This window comes from Hyperolius riggenbachi, chromosome 5, assembly GCF_040937935.1.
Source record: "Hyperolius riggenbachi isolate aHypRig1 chromosome 5, aHypRig1.pri, whole genome shotgun sequence".
In the NCBI taxonomy this organism is placed as follows: domain Eukaryota; kingdom Metazoa; phylum Chordata; class Amphibia; order Anura; family Hyperoliidae; genus Hyperolius; species Hyperolius riggenbachi.
In genome coordinates, this window is record NC_090650.1 from 36,670,594 (window position 1) to 36,688,846 (window position 18,253).

General features: G+C 42.8%; 1 long non-coding RNA gene across 1 annotated transcript in view; it reads right to left on the reverse strand.

The window, feature by feature from the left end:
- The window catches only part of LOC137518123 (uncharacterized), a 123,259-nt gene that overhangs the window by 79,536 nt on the left and 25,470 nt on the right, over window positions 1–18,253 (reverse strand). The window contains exon 4 of the long non-coding RNA XR_011020740.1: window positions 16,233–16,279. This is a non-coding gene — a long non-coding RNA (uncharacterized lncRNA). The remainder of the gene's footprint in view (window positions 1–16,232; window positions 16,280–18,253) is intronic.

An 18,253-nucleotide genomic window follows, 5' to 3' on the forward strand; every position in this document is an offset into this window, starting at 1 on the left:
TATCCCAGCCTGCATGGGGGACAAGGGGTTAAAGAGGTCTGGGAGGGGGGACCCCACGTCGTTTTTTTTTTATATTTCCCACACTCAGAACAAAGTAAGTAAAACTCTTCCCACATGGGGGAATCTATGAAAATAATACACTATTGTTACCTGTGCAAAAAAAACTGACATTTTCCGCATTTAAAAGACATTTTTGCCCTTGAAACTTAAAAATCGATTTTCTCAAAAACTATAAGGTCTTTTTGAAAAAAAAAAAATTCGTCTTATTCCCACTGATCCCCTTAATATACCCTGGGAATTTGGTGTTCCTAAATTTTAAGCAGGCTTTACTATTAACCGTTAAAGTCGGCGGGTTTTTAAATGTATACATTTTTCCTTTGAAACTTTAAAATCGATTTTCTGAAAAACTATAAGGTCTTTTTGAAAAAAAAAATTTCCTCTTATTCCTTCTGATCTCCTTAATATATTCTACAAATTTGAGGCTCTTAGCATTTAAGGGGGCTTTGCTATTAACCCTTAAAGTCGGCGGCTACCTAACATTGATCCATGCGTCAACTTTTCCGCTTGGGAGCATTGCCTTACGCATTAATTGCTAGTAGGAAAATTACGCGTAAGACTGTTTCGTAACAACCTTTATTACGGTATTCTTACGCGTAATTGCATAAGGACCATGCGTAATTGCAGACATGAACCGTAGATAAATGTCTACGCCGTAACCGTAATTCCGTAATGCGTAATAGCGTAAAATTACGCGTAATGATCCGTAAGCGTAGTTTTTTCCATTACGCCCAGCACTACTCCCTCCCTCCCTGTGATGGTAAAAGATCAATCGGAATGTGAGACCGAAAAGATTCTAGACCCACATTCTGAAAGACCTGGTGGGAAGTGTCCGGAGTCCACTCCTCGGGGGGGGGTACTGTGAGAAAACGCGGAAAAGCCGCCGCGTGTACTGACAGCAAGGCGGCTGGCTCCGCGTCCAGTGCGGCGGTTTGTACGCAGCAGCATGCATCTGACACTATGATAGATAGCGGAAAAGCCGCCGCATGTACTGCCAGCAAGGTGGCTGTTTCCGCGTCCAACGCGGCGGTTTGCACGCAGCAGTGTGTGTCTGGTGTGGCTGGGTCTGTTAGTGCACCTGCATGGAGAGCTACGCGCGCAGCCGCCAGGAGTCAGGACCTTTATACCAGCTGGAGGTGGATCAGCTGATCAGGACGATCAGCTGATTTCTGCTGGACTCCTGATTGGCTGAGTGGCTCGGGCGGGGTGGCAGAGTCCTGCAACTATATATACAGTTTGCTTGCCAGTTGCTGGTTGTCTGCCATTGCGAACACTTACGTGGAAGCATACAGACCTTAGTCAGACGCTACAGTGTGTTTGAACCAGGAGGACCTGGGAATTCACACTGAGCCAGATTACTTCTATTTATCATTGTATTATTATTCAGACTAGTTCCAGGGTGTAGAGACCAAGGACCTCACACCCAAAGACTAGGGAACTGTATTATCATTTGTGTTATATTCCAGACTAGTTCCAGGGTGCTGAGACCACAGACCTCGCACCCAAGACTAGGGAACTGCATTATCATTTGTGTTATATTCCAGACTAGTTCCAGGGTGCTGAGACCACGGATCTCGCACCCAAGACTAGGGAATTGTATTATCATTTGTGTTATTCTCCGGACCTGCTTGTGACGCCCATCTTCCAGGGGTCACTAGTCACCGGGTTTTCTAGCTATTCAGCCTGAGACTCCGCCCCTTGGAGGTCTCAGGCTGCTGCGCTTTCAAAGGGAAGTATTTCTCATACTGCCAAGGACCACCTGCTCCTCGGGTGGTCCTCACTCAAAGTTATTACTGTTGCACCAAACACTCACACTATATAGGCGTCCAGAGGTTAGTAATATATCTGTATTATCGGTGATTCTGCAGATCATCAATAATCGGGTATATATCTGTATTCTTGGTGATACTGCAGATCGCCAATAATCAGATTCTCTCTGCGTGCTGACACCAATCGTTACAGCTTGAATTTATTTCGAGAAACTAAAGGTTTCCTGATATCTCAGTCCTCTTTTCTATCCCACTCATAGCTTTATTGTGATATCTTCAAGAGCCTTAAGAGTCATTTATAATAACACACTTGCCACGACAAGCAACTTTTGTAACTCTTGCCCTCGCTCAGGTTCTTTATGTTCCACCGCTGCTTAGTGACTGTAATGATACAAATCATATGGATTAAGCCTGGCGCATTGTACACACAAACTGTTCCTTTGCTTTGCAACAATCCAAGCTGCAAGAACAGCTCTTCCAAATAGGTACTTATTAAATTAACCATAGGGGGAAAAAAGTGTTCCATGATTGCCTGCATCTATTTGATTGCGATGGCTATCAACGAGATGCTGTTGGCGTGGCGCGTTGGCAGGCGAGAGAAAAAAGGGGTTTTGTATGAGTCGAGGATTACCACATTTCAAGTAGGGTCTGAAGTTCTTAAATGTAATAATTATGACGGATTTCTCTTTGAGTCGATGGCCTTTGTGTTATAAATACGCAGTGACTAAGTGCTCGCTATTCTATGTTCTATAATGATCGGGGGGGGAAAGGAAAGATCATCCTCGCAAAAGAAGAACGAGTACATTTGGCTAGACTTACTTTTGACACGACCGAAGGGGGCCTGTTTATAATACATTGCTGCTGACATAATACTAATGAGAAGGTTCTGTACTGTGACAGTATGTGGGGTGGAGCCGTGTTAGCCAGAGATAGCAGGGGATGAAGATCATTGTAGGCGAGGCCTTTTATTCACAAAACTAATGAAACCTAATTTCAAAGACTCCATTGTATTTCTCTAACAGGCAGGAACAGTTTAAAGATTGTAATACTCTACCGATGGTAAAGTTCCAATCCATATATAACTGCAAGCTGATAAACCTTTATACTGATGAGTGAAGAGAAAATCTTATCCTGAAAGCAGGGATTAAAGTTCCCCTGAAAAGGGATTGGGGTGGGGGTTGGCTTCCACTGCGATGAGGCCATCCTTTTGGAAGGGGTTAGAGGTTAGGGTCCCTTCCAAAAAAATGGCCTCATCGCAGTGGAAGCATCCAGTATGGAATACTTTGCATGCAAACTGTTTTGGAAGCTAACATTAATGTTAATTTGGTGCATCTGCCTATTATGATATAGATACAGGCGGCCACACTGAAAACACTTCTCAGTAAGGCACAGCATTCGACCTGATGAAGCGGTTATCACTGCAAAACTCATTGTTTTTTTTAAGTGCTCACTAAAAAGTTTTTTTTATGATTACAGATGGACTGCTTGTTTTAAAGTAGGACCAATTTACTATCAATTATAGAGTTACGAATATTGAATAGCCATATGGTCACACACCTCATTGTTTGATCTACCCCGGGCGCCTCCTACCATACTGTGTCTGCCTGCCTATAATTAGGCTCTGCACACATATGCTGGTAGTCGTGAGCAGAAACAACACCTTGCCCCATATGCAATTAACTTTTTCTCTTGTGTTTTCTCCTAGGTGATATTTTTAGATTTGTCAATAAAAATGCCTTTTAAGCCACCAGAAAGCAAGAAAATACTAAAAATAATTTTGGCAGTACTCTTCACCTACTTTTCGGTATCTTTTCAGCTTAAAAGTGCTGGAAAGTCATTTTAAATAGAAGATGAAAATGTACCTCCTAGGAGCAAACTCAGGAGAAAACATTAATTGCATATGGGCCCTGATCTCCCAGAGTGCTCTGGGGAAGAAGGTTGCAAAACTAAATAGCCTAGGCTAAACATCACTGGGCTACAAACCAATATACAACATCATATACATATTGGAAGTGTTTCTGGTGCTGAAACCAAGATAATTCATGTAAAATTGGGTATTCTTCTGTATGTACTTGTCGTGCCTCTTTAAGTATCAGGAAACAAAATAATTTTATATTGAATTCTACTACTATATTTTCTATGATGCTAAAAACACTATCTCAGTTTCAAACGATTGCCCTGAAGTATGAATATGTTATTACAGGTTAAACTAGTGCAGTGCTGCCACCGCTAACATGCAGAAAATTGCTCTGGTGCTGAAGTGGAATTTAACATACGGAACATCAAGAGTAATGGGGGTGACTCCACTCTCCCCTCCACCTCTCCTGAAATAGGTCTGAGAGTGGGACATCATTTTTTTGGAATTCTTTATAAGTAGAGTCGAATCATGTAAGTCCTACGGTATTCTAAACTGCATTATTTGCTAAAAATGGCCTTTTTCTGAGCCGTACATCAACCTTTCCATAGATAGGGTTGGCCTGACGCGATGTGAGCGTTGAGAATGTCTTACAGAATGTCTATTTCAGGATTTCTTGGCTGTATTTCTTCTGCTGCTACAGCTTCTTAAAGGGCAACTGAAGCAAGGATATGGGGGCTGCCATATTTATTTCCTTTTAAGCAATATCAGTTGCCTGGCACCCCTGCTGGTCTATCTGGCTGCAGCGGTGTCTGAATAACACTAGGAACAAACATGCAGCTAACCTTGTCAGATCTGACAATAATGTCAGAAACACTTGATCTGTTGCATGCTTGTTCAGGGTCTATGGCTAAACGAATTAGTGGTAGGGGATCAGCAGGACAGCCAGGCAACTGGTATTACTTAAAAGGAAATAAATATGGCAGCCTCCATAACCTTCTTACATCAGTTGTCCTTTAATAAAACCAAACTTTCTCCTGCATGCAATCTTACTTACCACAGTATCTGTCACAAATAGGTATTCCGAACTTTCCTGAATATAGATAAATACATAAAATTGCTTATTTTTAGCAAATAGTACTTTATAAATGATTTAGTGACTGGTTGCCCATTGTAAAAGCCTTCTTCTCCCCTATTTACAGTGCGTTTTTCAGTTTATCACAATTGGCAAAATCTTGCTGGCAGGTGCATTACTGTGGAACGTTTCTTTGTGGTGTGTTCTAAAGTGAGCAGAAACAACATCTGGGCAACATCTGGGCAGAAACAACATCTGGGCGACCTCCTGGCCGCAATAGCAGCATAGGGGGGCGATATACAGGCTGGGAACGCGAACAATCACTCGCGTTCCCATGCCTGTCGGCCGGTGACGGCGAAACCGGAAGTCATCGCCGGCGGGTCCAGAGGCATCGGAGCGGAGCTGCGAGGGCACCGATCGGCTGCAGGGGGCTGAGGGAAGCCCCAAGTGAGTTAATCTCATTTTTTTTAACTGGCTTTAGGTTCACTTTAACATTAGCAGCAAATGAGTGGGACAAATAAAATATTAAACTTGAATATAAGCATAAGGGGTAAGAATTATCAGTGCGCTATCAATAAAAAATTGTAATGCCTAGTAAGGGGCTTCATTTGGAGGTGGAAAGATAATAATTATCATTTTCCCATAGGTAGTTTAAAAAATAAGAGCTCATGCGGGATGATATGTAATTTAGATGTAGTCAAAGCAATATATTAGCAAAGCAGGACGACAAGGAGAAATTGGCTTGCAGCATATTACAGAAACCTTAAGCATAATTTCCTTGACTAATACCATGGGTACACATAAAGAGAAAAGAAGGGGTCTGAAAACTGAGCCTTGAGGGAGCACATGAACAGAACGTAGGTGAGAGGACAATACATCGGCAAAGCAGGATGAGAAGAAGAGATTGACTTGCAACATATTTCTGAAACCTAAAGCATAATTTAGGTGATGGAGACCATAGGTACAGATAAGGAAGTGAATGGGTCTGAATGCTGAGCCTTGGGGAGGCACATGAACAGAAAGTAGGTGAGGGGGACAATATGCTGTAGGTGTAAGTGGTGCTGGAAGTCCTTATAACTTAAAATTAAAGCCAAGATAGTAAAGCCTTGGATGTCTAGAGAGAGACCAACTCGTTTCCAGACACCAGACCATAAGACCTGAACCGCTCCCTGGAAATCAGTGATAGTTAGCAACTCTCAACAACTTTCTTTGACAACCCAGCACTTTATTCTTCTACATTTCTATTTTCTTTTCAGCTGTGATGGGCGCCGGTGTGAAATTGTGCTGTCTGTTCTCTGTTTAGAAGTGCATAGACTGTCACCCTGCTGGGAAGATGAAGATGAGGGAATGAAAGATGTGAAAAAAAAGTTTCTTTCTTTCCTCCTCTGTGGTATTTCGGTCTTGTGCTGACAACGCGTTTCGCTCTTTCACAGGAGGTTCCAGCTGCTCAACTTATCTCTGTCCAACAGCAGGAAATGAAAACGTGGTGTAAAATCATCTGATGGAAAGCAGATTTTCTACAGAGTTTCTATGGCTACATCCCCGGCAACAACAAATGGCTGGAGGAGCCAGGAAATGGCATTACGTTTGTTCCCTAGCTAGGAGTCCAGATAAACCGCTTGAAATAAAGATCTGAATATTTACGATTAGGTGGAGGAGCCAGGCATCACTGCTTCTGTATATCATTCGCATTCATCATCTTTTCAAATTTTTTTTTTTTTGCCTCCTCGGAGGCTGTGCGGCCTTTTCTTGTTTCTCGATGCTAAAGAGGACCTGTACCCAGTAGCGATGATGGGGATTGGAGCATCTGAGTAGGTGCAGTTCCCCATCAGCTCCTCTCCACAAGGGGGATTGATTTTGTGACAAGTTTTAAAGGTATTGGTCGGCAGCAGTGCGCCCTGGTCATTTTTGATTGGCTCCTTTGTGGAGCTACCACTATATAAGGCTGCTTTATTTGTTTGTATTCAGAGGGCACGTTGACTTGATAAAGAGAGGAGCTCCTCTCGAAACGTCAGCACTACGTGCCTTATTTGCTGTATCCTGATGCCTTAATAAAAGAGCTTGAATTACTGAAGTGCTGGGTCCATTCTCTTTGAATCCTTACTGCTATTCCTGGAACAGAAGGACAACAACCATAGCATGTCGCTCTTGGATGGTTGGGTGCTGCATAATACTCTTCGGTTACCCATCCACATAACAGACATCCAATCAGTCTCCAGTTTGAACCTAAAGGTGGACACGTTACCATTTTTCTATTCGGATTCACCACAATTCAATTAAAGAAAATCTGTAATTACATGAAAAAAAAAACCCTGGAGGATACTTACCTTGGGAAAGGGAAGCCTCTGAAACCTATTGAGGCTTCCTCCATCCTCCTCACACTCTGGGATCCAGCACTGGCAGTGGCAGCCCTGGAGCACCGGAGAGGTAAATATTTACGTACCATCATAGGGGCAGTAGCAGCTTTCTGATCAGGCTCAGGCGGAAACAGCCTACCTTAGGAGAATGAGGGAAGCCGTGAAAGGATCCAGAGGCTTCCCACTCCCTAGATGAGTATCTCCCGTGTGTGGGGAAGGGGATGCTATTATTACAGTTTCTCTTTAAAGAGAGTCTGAAGCCATATAAATTAGTTCTTTTTTTACCCACTTATGGTAAGCATTAAGATCAAAGCTGATTCACAGCATTCCCATGGCAGAACGAGGTATTTACCCCCTGAAATCCCCAGGGCAAAAGTCTTGGATCACTTCCTGGAGGAGGCAGAGCTTTGCGCAGTGGCTCTGCCTCAGCTCCAGTCAAACTCCACTGATCTCCGCCTCTGCCCGCCACTCTCAGTCTTCTTTCACTGAGAGGGGCGGGGAGAGGCGGAGATCAGGGGAGATTGACTAGACCGGAGGCAGAGCTACAGCGTAAAGCTCTGCCTCCCCCGGGCAGCAAAATCCATGACCTGGAAAGTTGTGGAATTTTGTTCCGTGATTTTGGGAGGATAAATACATAGTTCTGCAGTGCTGTTGCAGTGAATCAGCTTTGATCTTACTGTTTAACATAAGTAGGCAATAAAAAGTGCTAATTTATTTGGCTTCAGATTAAAATGATCATTTGTACAGAAAAATCTATTTTTTGTTTTATTTGACCTAGAAATCTGATCGAATTTCTCGTTTTCTCAATTTTTTCAAGATTGGACATGTTAGAAAGTCCAGACCAACTTTACAGAGATTTGTATGGTGTGTGATAGAATCAGAATCAGAAATCTTTATTTCGCCAAGCATGACATGGATCCATGCCCGGAATTGGTTTTGGCACAGTACAGATGGCTCGAGAAAAGAAGAACAAGACATAGATAGAAAAAACAATCTAGCAGACATCATCAGTTACATTATACATCAGCTACATTATACATCACAATCCCAATATGACACTAGATTCCACCAATTAGTCACATTGGCCAGTTGCCTGGTTTTCCGTGACTCTGCCTGGGCTGCAGCTCATTGTGGATTGCCCTGATGGGAGTATGTGGAGGGAATTAAGGAGGCTGAGTGACAGCCGAGGGGAAGAATGAGTTGTCGTGTCTAGTGGTCTTTGTGGCAATGGCACGTAGCCTCCGCCCCAGTGGAATCAGCCTGAAGTAACGGTGGCCTGGGTGTGAGGGGTCATTAGCAATCCTCAGTGCCCTAGATCGCAGTCTATTTTTATGTAAGATGGCAAGTGAGGGGAGGGAGCACCCAATGATCCTCTCCGCCGACATGATGACTCTCTGTAGTCTGTTCCTGTCGCATGGCGGTGGCGCCAGCATACAAGACTAAGATGGAAGAGCAGAGGATCGATTCGATGGAGGCGGAGTAGAAACTAGTCAGAATCTCTTTAAACATGCCAAACTTCTTCAGCTGGCGGAGGAAATTTGGCATGTCCCACAGACATGGTTTGATAGATTGTCTAACTGTACTCAACCTGAATAAATTGTATGTAACTATTCAGTAAATAGCAACAAGCATTTATGGTTTGTATAACCATATACATATATACGTGTATAACCATATACATATACACGTGTGCGTGTATACTGTATGTATACCTAAAAAAAGGATAATATATTTATTTATTTTAATTAATGAACAGAAATCAATGAGTGGCTGCAGGGAGAAAAGTGTGTTAAACGAAGGTTTAAAGAGGAACGTTAGCGAAAAGGTGGAGAAAATAAATCGATACTTTGCAAATTGAAAGGTTAAAAAATGAGAAGAGAGATCAAGAAATGATTGATATTGGTTATGTCAATTATTCATGTTGTTTGATCCACAATGAGCCTGCAGGTCATCACCTTTACTACTGGCAGACAAGAAAAAAAACAGACAGCATCCACTGACATTATCTATAACCACACCCCTTAACAATGCGAAAGGCTATAAGGTAGATTTTTATTGATATGCATATGCGAGATACTGGTTGTTTAGTAGTTGAAAACAGACATTAGTTTCCCACAATGCAACAAGGCTCAAAGACAGGAAAATATCAGAACCATGGTCATGACATCACACTGTGGGAGGGGTTTCACCACAATATCAGCCATACAGACCCCCTTGAAGATCTATTTCAGAAAAAGTAAAGATTTCTCATTGGAAAGGGGGTATCAGCTACTGATTGGGATGAAGTTTAATCCTTGGTTACGGTTCCTCTTTAAATAACAATGTGGTGTTCAGTGGTAGTTGTAATGCTAAAAAGAGAATGATGATGGCATGAGATATTAATAGATGAACAGAGATGTTACATTTGTAAAATCCCTATTAAAACATGTATTCATATTAAAATCAAAAAGTTCACTAGTTGATTATTGAGTGAAATGTTGATTAAGACAACCAACTATTTTGAGATCTACAATTTTTTTGTAACAAAATCATGTAAATCTTGAACACTGGGGCCCAAATCCTGTCTTTTCTTCTAGGAGATATTTTTTTTTAATTTATTAAATTTTTATTAAAGGGTAAAACCGTACAGAATAAATTGGTGGACATTTAACAACCACAAGGGTTGAGAACATAGAAGTCAACAGTACAAATATTACAATACAATCTGAAGCTAAAAGAGAAAGGAATACCTTGATATTCAACAAGTAACATACTACAGACCACGCTGGTGGTGAGTAGGACTCTCAGAAACTGTACAGCATAGTTATCTCTGCGGTAATGATAAATGAATGATACCAGGGGTGAGAGACCACATAAGCAATAGACTATAGGAAAGAAGAAATAGGAAAAGAGAAAGAAAAAGAAAACTTCTAGAGACTACGAGAGCAGAGTCGGGGACTAATCAAGCCAATTTGAATGACTTCTAGAGTATATCAGAAGTGGTTACTGAGCTATACAACACATTCGTTAATTGAAAGAAAAAAAAGTAGAGGCTTCCCAAACCTTATCAAACAAATAGCGCTTATCTGATAGTCCAATGAGTTCTGGTTCACCATGACACACTCCAATGAGTTCTGGTTCACCATGACACACTCCAATGAGTTCTGGTTCACCATGAAACACTACAATGAGTTCTGGTTCACCATGACGCACTCCAATGAGTTCTGGTTCACCATGACGCGCTCCAATGAGTTCTGGTTCACCATGACACACTCCAATGAGTTCTGGTTCACCATGACACACTCCAATGAGTTCTGGTTCACCATGACGCGCTCCAATGAGTTCTGGTTCACCATGACGCACTCCAATGAGTTCTGGTTCACCATGACACACTCCAATGAGCTCTGGTTCACCATGACGCACTCCAATGAGTTCTGGTTCACCATGACACACTCCAATGAGCTCTGGTTCACAATGACACACTCTAATGAGTTCTCGTTCACCATGAGCTTGCTAGGTAGTCTGTTATCCGATAGCTTAGCTGTGAGCAACTCTATTTTATAAATGTGAGACAACTTAGCCAAGAACTCCAAAATAGTAGGAACATTATAATCTCTCCAGTGTGAAGATCATTTTTCATCTTCTATTTAGAATAACTTTTTAGCACTTTACAATTGAAAGAAATATCAAAGGGTAGGTGGAAAAGGACTATGAAAAAACAACTTTAAGTATTTTATTGCTTTCTAGTGATTTAAAAGGCATTGCAATGCTGGGTATTAGATGTAATCACAGAATAGATAAATCGTGGTCAGATCGTCAGCTAAAGTCATACACGTGTAGTCAGAAATTCTGTGGTACAAAAGGACTGAGGCAAGGCTAGGTCAATAACAGGCTGAGTTCATACACAGGTGGTCAGATGGCTATAGTACCGAAGGCTGAGAAAAAGACTAAGGCCTCGATTCATCATTGTCTTTGAGATAACTTTTTCCAGTTTGTTAAATTACCGAATTCGAAGTTTAGCGATTTCTAGTTGTATTCATCAAGGTTTTTCGGCATTCGGTGTGAATTCGATAACAATTCGGTAACCATTCGGTAACGTGTCGATATTTCCATTTTACAGCGGTAATTTAACACAAGGCCATAAGATTCCCATGGAATTGTGGGTAAAAGGCAGTCCTTTGAGCACTACGTAGCAACATTCTGAATAGGGCTTAACACCTGGACCAGGATTCTGGAAGTGGCTTGGGACAATCCCACAATTTGATAGGAGCCTTTTCTAAAAAAAATTATAGTGCAGCTAGCAAAATTAGTTAACCCTGGCACTGCCTGTGTTCTCTTACAAGATGATTCAAGAGAAATGCAGATGTCCTGTTATAGCAAATAAATCTATTCTCTTACAAATTTATATGGTTGCAGACCTTATTCTTGCCCTTCTGCCCCTTTGAATCACTCTCAGCTGATACATAACCACTTCAAATGGCTCCATCTTCTCTGTCAGCAATGATCTGACAGGAATAACGTCAGAGCAGTGAAGGAGATAACTAATCCTAAATGTAACGCTAAACCACGCCCACTTTCTTTTTCATGAATTGCACTTTCTTCCATTTTAGCGAATCGTTACCGAATCGTTAACGAATGTTCGCTAACAGCTGTAGATAACTTTGATGAATCCTGAAATGAAGTTAACAAATTCGGTATTTTACCAAACTGTTGTTAACAAATTTGCTAAGTGTTGATGAATCGAGTACTAAGTCGTTAAACAGGCTGAGGTCATACACATAGATCAGATGGCTGAGGTACAGACAAGGAAGAGACAGAATCAGAGTGAGGGTTCAGCTGGGTCATACACAGAATAACAATCAGAATAAAAAACAATTTACAATATATATATATATATATATATATATATATATATATATATATATATATATATATATATATATATATATATAAAACTGGTCTAACTAGAGTGCATATATATCGTCAGTGTCTGCATATATATATATATATATATATATATATATATATATATATATATATATATATATATATATATATATATATATATATATTAAAATTAGCTGACTAGGCACAGTAGCAAGACAAGGTCCAGCGCTCAGCGAACTGATAGCTATAACTGAATGCCCAGGGCTTATATAGCAGGAATTGAGCACAGACCAAGCCCCCAGGAAAATCAGACCAATCAGCAACATCCCTGCAGCAAGTGTCAGCTGACCGCAGGGATCAGCTGACACACCTCAGACACACCTTCTTAACCTATAAAGGCAGCTCTGAGTTGCGCGCGTCCTCCTAGGGAGACTGCCAGAAACAACACTCTGACCCACATCTACAGGGGAGCCAGGGATGCGAACATGCTGATTCTTGTCTACAGGGGAGCCGGGGATGCGACTGACCAAAGAGGAAGAGGAAGCTTCCTCCAGCTGCTCCACACTATCAGAGCAGTCTCCAGAGACCAAGTTTGTTACAGGCATTTAATTGACAGCAGGTTTGTGAATATCACTTAGGAGAAAACTCAAGAGAAAAGTGAACTGAATATGGGCCAGTGTGTAGTACCTTGAACATCTTCCTCAGATTTTTAATCAACTGAAAAATTGGATCAGATTAATAAAATTTAAAAACACAATTTAAAAAATTGCATTGTGTGTGGCCACCTTTATAGTGAACTAGATATGTACAGTTTATCTATAGGTGCGTACAAACACACAATTTCACCGCAATCTGTGTTGCCCGCAGGATCGAATCCCGATCCTGGCAGACAACACATATTGTGGTGAAATTGTGCATCTGTACGCACCTTTAGACTAGTGGCTGGATAGTTTACTGGTTAAGGGCTCTGCCTTTGACATGGGAGACCAGGCTAGGTCTAAATCCTGGCTAAGGTCAGTACCTATTCAGTAAGGAGTTCAAGGCAAGACTCCCTAACACTGCAGAGTGGCCTCTTGAACTGCGTCCCAGTGGCTGCAGCTCTTGAGCACTTTGAATCCAGCAGGAGCAAAGAGCTATGCAAATGTTCGGATTATTATTATCATTACCTATATATCTAGTGCCCCTCTCAAGCCCCAATGCTGAACAGACGTTTTCTTTGTCTATAAGGTAGGGAGGATAGATGATGGAAAGACAGAGTGTCTTCAGCGGGAGAGGTAAGGAGGAAACCAAAAGACCTGGCCGCCTATTGTTTATTAAAGACCCATCATGCCGGATCATTAAGCGACCTTGGCAGACCTTGTGGTACACCTGTACACATGCTAGATTCTCAGTTCCTACCGGCATTCTCAGTTGAAAAAAATCTAGCGTGTGTATGAGGCTCAAGCTAGATTGTCACCAAAGAAGACCACAAATAATTGAAAGGGGTGGGAGGAGGCACCCCAGAAATGTGAAAAGATTTAACCCTCCTGGCGGTATATTAAAAACCGCCAGGGGGCAGCGCAGCCGGTTTTTATTATTATTTTTTTTTTTATATCATGTAGCGAGCCGAGGGCTCGCTACATGATAGCCGCTGCTCAGCGGCATCCTCCCAGCCCCGCCGATCGCCTCAGGCGATAGGCGATCAGGAAATCCCGTTCAAAGAACGGGATTTCCTGGAGGGCTTCCCCCGTCGCCATGGCGACGGGGCGGGATGACGTCACTGACGTCATGGACGTCGTGACGTCTAAGGGAGTCCCGATCCACCCCTTGCCGCTGCCTGGCGCTGATAGGCCAGGCAGCGCAGGGGTCTAGGGGGGGGCTGTCTTGCGACGCGGAAAGCGGCGATCGAGCGCGGGGCGGCAGCGATCGAAGTGCTGACACAGCTAGCAAAGTGCTAGCTGCGTTCAGCAAAAAAAAAAATTATTCAAATCGGCCCAGCAGGGCCTGAGAAAACCTCCTGCGCGGCTTACCCCGAACTACGTTCGGGGTTACCGCCAGGAAGGTTTAAAAAGGAAAAAAATGGCTCACCTCAAAGAAGTCAACCAATAGCAAAGAGAACATTAGTGATGACGCGTTTCATGGGCTGGGTCCCGCTTCTTCAGTTCAAAATGAGTGTCTTTGTGTAGCAAGCTGAGATCTCTGAGAAATTCCTAGTAGATCACCTGTGCTCAGAGTAGAGACAGACCAGAAATGTATGGGGATGGAGGCGCCCAGAGTAATTAATAATAGTTTTCTATTGGCATAAAAATCATAAAAAAGAGAGGTATTATCTCATCTCTTCAGAGGATAGGGCACCAGTTCAACTGGATTTTTTTTTTTTACCCAAAACACAGATAGACAACACATTTCAGGGGTACTAGTCCGCTTCCTCAGGTAAATACACAGTGCCTTGTAACAGTGTGCGTAGAGTGCACCCCTACTCTGTGAACAATGTTACAAGGCACTGCGTCTTGTCCTGAGGAAGCATGATCGTACCAGTGAAACAAATTGTCTCAGTTTTAAATTTAAAAAATATTCCAGTTGAACTGGTGTCCTATCTTCTGAAGAAAAACTATATTTAGGAGAGCGACCATCTAGTATCCAGCAGGACCTGGAAAGCCGAGCAGGGACGGACTACCCGCAAGCCTACAGGGATCTGAAACCCATTCTTGGGAGTCTAAAATGATATACTTACAATTACCCCTAAACTAACAGTACTGCACCATTGGACTCCTGACCTCTCTGTGCTTAGCACCTAGGTGTCCCAGGAGAGCGAACCTACTACGTAAAACACTGAAACCTTTCTGGAGATGAACTAGTTCACTAGTCCACAAGCATGTTGCTATGGTTACCATTGTTGCCACCCGGATTTGTGTGTGTATTAGTTTACATCACAGTCGTTCAACTTACCTGACCTACTACACTTACGTGACATATTACACTCTGCTTTTTGTTTCCATTTCTGGAAGTCCCATCCTCCAGACCACACACATATCACAAATGATAGGTTTGTCAGAGACTCACAAAGCAATACGGAGATGTTTTGTGATTTCCACTCTTTTAAAACTTTGAAACTAAATATTGCAACTTACAACAATGGAGTTGTGCTATAAAATGTTTAACGAAGTACACATTTATGTAAAAGTCATTGGCCGTGAATGATTCTCTGTGAAAGACACAATCTGCAATTGATGTGATGCACAATAATTCTGAAGAAGAAAGAAAAAGACAAAAGAAGATCCATCCTAAGGTACAGACGCCCACAAACAGTACGGTATAATGTTAGTTCATCACATTTTATTAAAGGAGCTTACCCCTGTAAGCCTTTAAATACACTTAAAGTGAATGGGAACCGCATTTTAAAAAAAATGAAGCAAATACTTACCTAAGGAGAGGGAAGGCTCTGGGTCGTATAGAGCCTTCTGTCTCCTCTCTCTGTGCTCTCTATCCTGTGCTGGCTCCCCCCTGTTTCAATCCCCCACCGAAAGGGTATTTGGAAGTCTTCGGGAGGCGTGCTCCATACTGCACTGGCGTGAGCGTGCAAGAGAGCGTGCTTGCGCAGGTGCAGTACAGGGCTGCCCTTCTTCAGGAGCACTCGGGCTCCCTGAAGACTTCTGAAGCCTCCTTCGGCCGGGTAAAGCAGTATTGGACTAATTTAGTCAAATACTGCTACCGGGCGAGCCAGCACTGGAACGAGGGGACCAGGAGAGGAGCCGGAAGGCTCTATAGGACCCAGAGCCTTCCCTCTCCTTGGGTCTCATTTTTTCTGTCTCATTTTTTTTTAATGCGGTTCCCATTCACTTTAAGGGATAAACAAATTAATTAATAATAATAATGATTAATAATTAAATTTATCTTTACTTACCTGGGGCTTCTTACAGCCCATAGAAGTAATTTGTGTCCCTCGCCGCAGCTCCCGTCTTCTCCAGTGTCCTGCTGCAGCCTCTAAGAATCACCGACCCCTGACGGGCCGGCATCTTCTGTGCATGTGGGGGCGTGTGCCCTACATGAACGCACCCACCTCACCGGGAGTGTACTGCACATGCACAGAAGACGGCAATCCTGAGAGGCTGCCAACTGGACTGAGGAGAACACCGGAGCTGCGGCGAGGGACCCAAATTACTTCTAGCGGCTGGAAGAAGCCCCAGGCAGGTAAAGATAAATGTAATTGCTTGCTTTGCTTATCCTTCAAAATAAAAAAACACAGCATGGGTGCAACGATGGATAAACTTTACCTGTCAGCAGAGCGACATGTCCTCTTCACTCTTCTCTTCAAGAGACACTGAAAAAAATAATGATATAATGATTTGTAGGTGTAGTACAGCTAAGAAATAAAACATTAGGAGCAGAGACATAAGTCTAATATTGTTTCCAGTACAGGAAGAGTTAAGAAACTCCAGTTGTTATCTATGCAAAAGAGCCATTGAGCTCCATGACTTTCAAAGTCGCAGTAAGCTCTGTCTTCTGAAGCTTATCATCTCAACTGTCAGACACTGTATTTTCTTTTTCTCTCCAGAGGACATATCAATAGTTCACTAGCCTGCTCTGTAAAATAATTTAGAATGCTGAGTAGTGTGTAAACTGCAAATATTGGAAAATGATGCAATGTTGTAAAAAACACTATATAACTGAAAATAAAAATATGAAAATATTTTCTTTGCTACTAATGTTCTAGTAATTATCTATACCCAACTAATTTATTATATCATACATTTTTTTCCGCTTCAGTGTCTCTTTAAGCTGTGTCATACAGTGTAACTCCTTGTTCCCCCTCCTCCACCCCAGTTTTAACAGTTAAGGGTCCGTATGCAATTAACTTTCTCTTAAGAGATAATTTTTCAACCATTTAGAATTCCTTCGTACCACTTTGCAATTGAAAAAGCAACAAAAAGTAGGTGAACAAGTACAATTAGTTTGAGTATTTTCTTGCTTGCTTGTAGTGTAAAAGGCATTTTGTTGTTTACTAATTTGAAAAAAATCTAAGGCCCGCATTTATACTTTGTGTACCCCTAGGCCAAGTATGTTGTGGCCCCCCTTCCATATGCAGCAGCACCCCTCCCATTCCGCGTGTAGCCCTCTTCCATGTGTATCATCCATGTACAGCAGCCACTCTCTTTCATGAACAGCCGCCTTGGGCATCAGCTTTCCTTTTCCATGTATTGCTCTCCATTTTCAGCCTTCTCTTTCATATGTAGCAACCCCTCTTTCATGTCCAGATGCCCCTTGTGCTGCAGCCACCCAAGGACCAGAAATCTGGAACTGAAAATATCACCTACTGTAAGAGTAGGGGCAAAAATAGAAATCACCGGGCACCCTTGCAAAAATTTGGATGGATCCCACCCCTGGGCCAAACCAGGGCCGTTTTGGGGGGCAGGAGGGGTTGCAGCATGAGGGGAGAGCATGGCCACACATCGGCGGGGAGGGGGGACAGTCCCCCCCTCACCTCATGTTCTCCCCTCAGCGCTCCTCTCCAGCATCAATCAGTGGCAGCAGGTGGCGGGCAGGAACACATACCTCCATCCACAGCGGAGGTCCGATCTTTAAGTGTCTCACGCTACTTCCTGTTTAAACAGGAAGTAGCATCAGACACTTAGAGAGCGGAACCTCCGGCGTGAGGAACGCATGAAGGTATGTGTTCCTGCCCACTGCCTGCTGCCACTGATTGATGCTGGAGAGGAGCGCTAGGGGAGAGCCCGAGGTGAGGGGGGACTGTCCTCCCTCCCCGCCGATGTGTGGCCACGCTCCTCCCTCATGCTGCGACCACTCCTGCCCCCCAAATTGGCCCTGAGTGGGCCTCGAAGTACCCCCCCTCTCCCCCACGCAGGTGCAGGGGCTGCATTCCCTATTGTGACTCCACTGCCTAGGAGTAAACTCAAGAGAAAAAGTTAATTGCATATGGGCCATGGTGTCAGTTCAGACATGCAGTACATTAAGACCCTAAGAGGTGAGTGTGTTTGTGGAAGGTGGGGGGGGGGGAGATACAGGTTAGTTTGGGAAAAAGTTAGTCACCATTTTAATATTACTGCCAATGTGCTTTAGAAACAGCCTTTCAACATCAAAAGCAGCAGCTAAGGTAGTTTAATTTTGTTTATGCTCAATAAAGGGGGAAAATATTAGAGGAGCTGCAGAACTTGTGAAAAAGAACAGTCATTTCAATCATAAATAAAACATACCCTATTTGAATTCAAGCTGCAATCAAGCCGCAATGTATGTATGAATGTTAAGCAAACACTGTCAGCAGGTCCCCCACTTGACC